We start from the raw sequence: 7,144 nt of genomic DNA, 5'->3' as shown, positions 1-7,144 counted from the left end.
CCCTAAGAGTTACCTAACTTTCTGTTGTTCAGTAGTGTGTCCAACATGGGAAATGCCACTGTGTGTCTTCCCAATGCTTTTCAGACAGAAATGAAACAAAGTTTGAAACAACCTTTGTTTTACTTATTGCCACAGGTTTATAAGTGGAAACGCAAACTCTGTTCAGCATAAAAATAATTGCTCCTCGAAATGTCACCAGAAGTTGCCAGATGATATCACTGTAATTTGCATAGGAATATATTTCCTGCTGCAGAGCAAGAGGCTAAACTTTGCATGGGGAAGCACTGTGATCATCAGATCTTTCTGGATTAAACAAGCAAGTGGAACAAATTGAAAGAGTGTCAGCAGTATCTGCCGGTCTACAGATGCTTTGGTCACAAAAACATTTCTTAGATTTATTTATTTACCAGACTATAGTGTTGAGAATAAAGTTTTTTTTTTCCCACAAATTTTTTGTTTTAATGACAAGTTTCTGTTCTGTTTCAGTAAATCCTGGATGTAAATTTGGTCTTAAAGCAGCAGAATATTTGCGTATAATACAGTGTAGCAAATTATTGAAAGAATTTGACTTCAACCAAAATTTCAAATCAGTGAGAATAATGTATTCTGAAAAATTCCCATTAGGATTTAAAGGATTTATGGTACTTGGATTTGAACAATTCTTACTGTGACTGTGCTGAAAGCAATGCGGTTATCATGCCAGCTCTGACTGGGGTATTTTTCTGCACACAAAACATTTACCATTTATGTGACTCTAAAATGAAATCCCAAAAATTGGCTTTATTTTCTATCCATTTACAATGTAAATTATAAGGATTAGGCTGATTGGTTGGTAGCGAGTTTGGTAAATATTATAGTCAAATGCACAAGCAAATATTTCTCCATGGGGTCACACCTAGAAAAGTCCAGTTCCTGAACCTGAAAGAGCTATAAAAAAAAATAAACTTGAGAGCAGATGGTGTGAATCTTAATTTGCAGCATTCATGACCGTATGTCACCAAGTTAACACCTTTACAGCTGCCAGTGCAAACTCACAACAAACTAGTTTGACAAGGTATTATGCATCTAAACAAGAATCTACAACTGTGAGTGAAACTGCAGTGAAAGACATAGAGGTGCGTTAAACTAATGATAATTAGCTTGCTGATAGGCTCACACTAATAGTGTTAACATTTTGATGTTTATAATATACATTTCCTGGAACAATTTACTAGCATGTTAGCGTCCTAATATTTGCTAATTAGCACTTAACACAAAGAACAGATGAGACTGATGGGAATGTTATTCTTGCAGGTATAGATCATAAAACAAAGAGTTGGATTAACAGAAGATTTTGACCTGACTGTTGAAAAGTAAACAGAAGTTATTTTCAATTCAGAATAACAGTCCATCCAGTTACAGTTGAAAATCTAAACTTTTCTAAAGTGGAGATATTTTGCTGGATGAGTGGAAAGCATCATGTTAGATGAAAAATCACAAGGCATCGCCAAAGTCAGTACAGTACAGTCAAAGTCTGGACAAAATTTCAGGCAATTCATCCAATTGTTGATGAGAGATTTCAGTCTGGACCAAAGTGTTAAATCGACCAAGGAAAACCTATGCATCCATTTTGTGAATCACACGTCGTGTTCTCTGCGAGTCGCTGGCAACTGCTTCCAAGATATTTCTGCTCATCTGAGAGCAGAATGAAAACCTTTTGGACATTTTACTGCTGTTTTAAAAAGTTGGTCCAAACAAATCAAACACATAAAAATACTGTCACATCTCCAATAACGTCAATATATTCAAACTGGGGAAGTGAAACGTTATATTAAAACCATCAAGTATAATATTAAAACGATCAAATTCACATTTTAACTGCAGGGATCATTTTCATTTTTCATCTCAATGTCATGGGTTAGAGAGATTAAGAAAGAGGCAGCTTCATGTTTATACTTTCTGTTTATGTTTTATGACAGGTCTCTTTCCTGAATATAACATTAAAAAAAAAAAAAAGCACGCAGAGACTGATTTTTGGCACAGATTTGTGCAACTGTCATCAAAACAGTCCACCTTGCTCAACACCTGCAGTTTTTAATTGGAAAGTTCATTTCATGTTTTCTTTTTTGGCTGCCACTTTCTCATGTGAAATATTCATAATTCAACTTATGAATTCAGTAAAGATAGCTATTACACAACGAATAGGGAAATAGAAAGATAATGGAGTGTGGAGCGGCTGTAAGACAATGAGAGAAAGAAAAAGAGGCCAGGGAGGGTAAAGACTGATTCATTGGTCTCCCACAATCCCGTTCTGTCTGGCAGAGCTGTATAAAAATAGACTTGAAGAGTAAATGCAGCCTGTTTTTTTCCCCCTACCAATTTTCCCTCCACCAGCATGGCAATTTGCTCTAACACTTTCCAAATATGTAATATCTTTACCTGTGTCAGTCCAGCAAACAAAGAGTTAAACTGTTGGCCTGAGAAAAATTCATTAAAAACCCATCTAGATCATCTTAAGATACTAAGATACACTGGGCAGACAGTGACAGACTAGTGAAATGAAAAGCAAATAAAATAATTACATTTAATTGTTTTTCGTGTTTCTTCACATTTTACTTATTTTATGTTCATTAAGTTCCTTTCCGATCCAATTACAGTGTCTACAGGTGCCACTTAGGTAAAAGTAATATGAATTTAAATGTTTTTCAGTGTTTAATGGTAAACGCACAGTTGTTGATTAATGTTCTCATGGGGATAATCACAGTGGCTGAAAGAGCTCAATGCACAGCAATTAAATACAAATATATAGTCAATTAACAAAGTTGGAGCAGATTGAGAAAAACACCTTGACAACACATTCAGTGAGAAGAAAAAAAAAAGCACAAACTAATTAAAGAATATGTTTTTCAATTTGACAGTTTAGACAGACGTACTGCAAATACACAAACCACAGCCAAAGAAAGAAACACTGTGCGTTAGAAAACAGAACAACAAGGGCAGTCTTCTTCTAAACACTCATCAGTGAAACTGTCTTTCTAGTAGCATCTCAAACATGACATGACATAGTTTAAAAAATAACCTCTGTAAATAAAAACGGGCATCACTCAGACTTCTGAAGAGTGTAGTTGGCTGTTCCACCATCTTGCCAGAACCCGACTCAGCTGAACCCCCAGTTTATCCCCAAATGGGTTGGTGCATATAACCATCCCACTGTCACTCAAAGCAGCACACCCTCAATTATGCAGAACTTAAAATGTCAGCAAAATTTTAACTAATGAGTTATGTAAGGAAAATTAATGTTTAGGCATTTTAACATAGGAGTCAATGGGGTTTGACCAAACTCAAGCAGCCGTTGATACTTGCATGTTGGGTTCATTTTTCAGCCTTGTACGTTGCCGCTGGAGTTACAACTAATCTCCACATAATGAAACCACATTAAACTTCCCGGCATGTTAGAAGCTCATGGGAAGTGTAGGCTACTGTAGTTGGTGATCCACCTGTTGTAGTGTTTGTAATTTTCATTTCATTCTCCTCTGGGATAATTGCTCAGATAATTGCCACCATTTCTGTCATTCTGCCACTCGTAGATATTCGCTTTGAATAGCAGGTAATTAGCTAAGTAGTTCAGCTATTTAAACAGCCTTTTTAGTTTTATTGAATTTGTCCTTGATTGTGTAGGTTTGCTGAATGCTCAGTGTTTCTGCTGTAGAAGTTATATTTACTGGCTCAATGGCAACGTAGCATGTAACTGGATGAGCTTACCACTTTGAAATGCATGCAGCCTGAGGCCACAGTAACTGGGACACAAAGACCAGAGACTTGGCCCTAGTCTGTCCACAGCACAGGTTCAAAGGAACAACAAAACAGTCTGTGACAAAGAACTGGGACTCCTCATCAGCAAAACACTGTCATGTTTATGCAGCTCACACCGACTCATTTAAAAACTGCTCTAAAGTTTGCTGTTGTTGGGAAGGACATGCCCCTAAAAAATCATAGGCAAACTTTTCAGTGGAGCATGTTTTGGGTAGATAATAATGGTTTGGTTCTGGGGGGTTGACAGAGCCAATCTCCCCAAATGACAGGTCTTAGCTGTTAAAATGTTCTTTTGCAAAAGAAAAGCAGTACAGTGGAAGCTTAAAAACATCTGCAAACATTTTAGGATAAAATGCAACGAAAAACTTCCCTCAAAACATGTTACATCAACTACTCCAAGTCTGACAAAAAATGAGGAGGGTTAATGGAAGATGGTGTGTAACAGGCCAAATAAAGACACAATCAGCCCTAAAAAAACACACACATTTACTTGCTGTCTAGTTCAAGTGAATATGTTTGTATGCTTCAAATCTCACACAAGCACCACAACAGTGTGCAATAATGAATGCAGTGACATTGTTCACCAGTGTTTCTTGAATGGGCTTTTTGTGATTTTAGCTTCACTTTCTTCTTTGTTGCCTTTTTCTGTCCTTTTTTGTTGCTGTTATGTCTTCTCTGTGCTTAACATCACTTGCTGTGCTCACTGCAAAACTCTGACGTTAAAAAAGTTGTATAATGTAGCTGTGCAAAAATAGACTAGAATAGAGAGTTTATTTACATAGATCCATTCATTCAAATAGATTTACACAGACATATAAATGCAGGAAATACATTGAAAATAGAATATTATGATAGCACTAAAAATACATTTAAAAACAAAGTTGAATAAGTAAAGGACATTGAAAACAAGCAAGTGCGAATATATAAATCACAGAATTAAAAACAAATTAATTGGATTTATTTGGTAAGCTGCAGAGAGAAGCCTGATCTGAATGAGCCGACAGTTTGAGCAGATCTCAGGTATTCAGGGAGGTTGTTGCACAGCTTGGGAGCAAAGAAAGTAAAAGCTGCTTCACCTTGGTTTGTTTTGATGCTGGGAGCACTGAGTAAACCTGGATCTGGGTGGTTTGTATCGTACAAGTAGATCAGAGAAGTATTTGGGCCCAAGACCATTTAGTGCTTTATAGACAAGCTGTCGGATTTTAATATCTATCCTTTGACACACTTGAAGCCGGTGCAGTGATTTGAGGAGCGGTGTGATGTGCTCCACTTTCTTGGTGTTAGTGAGGACTCTGGCTGCAGCATTTTGGATGAGCTTCGGCTGTCTGCTTGATTTTTTACGAAGACTTGTGAAAGCACCATTGCAATAGTCTAGCCGGCTGAAAATAAATGCATGAATAAGCTTTTCTGTATCCTTTTTAGACAGAAATCCTTATATTCTTGCTTGTGTTTAAGCTGTTTGTCAGGTGATTTTCGAATAATGTTTATGGCGCTGTTGAAATTTAGGTCAGAGTCTACACCTACTTGGATTCCTGAGGTGATTCCTTTAAATTTCTTGTTTTTTTCCCACCTAAAATCTTAAGACAATATACAGTATAAAACGGAAATAAGCAGCACATACACCTGAGAACGTTCTATTACAGGATTACTGATGGTGAATCGGTTATCAAAATAGCTGCAGATTAATTTCCTTTCAATCAGATATGTGATTAATTGACTAATAGTCATAGCTCCATCTGAGATTAGAACTTGCCCCCAATATGACAACTGCAGCTCATTATGATAACAGCACAGTGTGGGAGACTGTGGGATATAAAGACAGCAAAGTGATGGATCTCTGAGGTCTGTCTCTTTTATTTTTGACCAGATGGTTTCACAATCTGCCACTTAAAAAAAAAAATCCTAAACTAACCACCAGTCTCTATCACATTGTAACACTTATTAGCCAACGTCTAAAACACTGTTGTTTTTCTGTGGTTTGTTTTGTTGTTGGACAGTTAACTCTAATGCTTCGTCTGCACTTGAGACACATGCTTTAGAAATAGCATCTTCATTAACTGGCCGGCCGCAGGAGTAGTACTATACCGGGACTTACACTGTGTGGGTTGCACAACAACCTGTTGGCGAGTTGAGGAGAGCTTTTTTTTTTTTCTTTTTCCCAAAGCGTTGGAGAGAAAAATACATCTCCAGATACAAACACTGAGCACAAAACTAGCCAGAAAAAAGAGGCATTTTAGGCATATCTGAAGAGACGGAAATAGCGAGGGAGAAAACAGATGGAAAGAAACAGAGAAATATTGAGATTCTGTCGGCTCCCCGAGTTATGTCTGGTATTCAGTGAGAGAAAGAGCCTCTGTGGCACAGAGCATAAAACTTTCATAGCTCTGTCGGGATGCTGTGTTTCTCCTGGATTATTTATCAGATAGTAAGAAGTTGTTTATCACACAGCTAATACTGCTCGGCTCAGGTAGGGCCTAGCAACTTCACATATACTGGGCTTCATGATAAATATTAATCTGTTTCCCAGCAACATGAAGGGAGAAAAATGGATGTGCCACATTCATTTGACCTAAGCGTGGAATAAGGTGGATGCTGCACAGCTCGGCTAGAGAGCTCCTCCTGTGCTGTTGTCTGGAAAAACATATGTGGCATAAATGATTTAATGAGGATATTATTAGGGATGGATATAGTACAGTGTTGGTATTCAGCCAAGCTGCAGGACAAGAGTCGCTACAAAAAGAACTGCAGTATGGGAGTGAAACCGTACACGGCCGTCAGACAACAAACAGTCCCCACAGAAACATGAGACCTCCTGTTTTCAAAAGGTGAAGCAATCATAGTTCATCGCTAATTGACCCTTTTGAGCTGCGAGGGCATTGTTTTGGCTGCACAACAAAGTCATTATCTCATCCTAATTAGTCCCATTGTAAGCCATGCTCGGGTCACTGATGGCTGTGTGATGTAGAGGGGGTGAGGAGGCAGAGCCGCCTGCTGCCGAGACCTGCCAGGGACAACTTTGCTGTCTCGCTTGCAGAACGCCACGAGAATAAAAAGAAGATATCACCAGTCATTTTTATCATGGCTGCAGTAAACTAAAAATAGATTTCATCACGGTTTAAAGAAGTGATTAGCTTTTATCCTATAGTTCATAGACCCAGTGATGAATCCAGAGAAGCTAGTGGTTGTACTAATACTACTCCCCCTCCAGCTGAAGTCACAGCCTTTTACAGCCAACGTGCTGTCAGGCTGAAAACACACTTGTCTTGATCCTTTGTCTAAATGAATTAATACTGACTGCAGAGGTGTCACTGGTTCCCTGTGGAGTTTTCTTGTACAAAGTGTTCCTCTACAC

This window comes from Trachurus trachurus (assembly GCF_905171665.1).
Source record: "Trachurus trachurus genome assembly, chromosome: 15".
In the NCBI taxonomy this organism is placed as follows: domain Eukaryota; kingdom Metazoa; phylum Chordata; class Actinopteri; order Carangiformes; family Carangidae; genus Trachurus; species Trachurus trachurus.
This window is presented reverse-complemented; position numbering follows the sequence as displayed.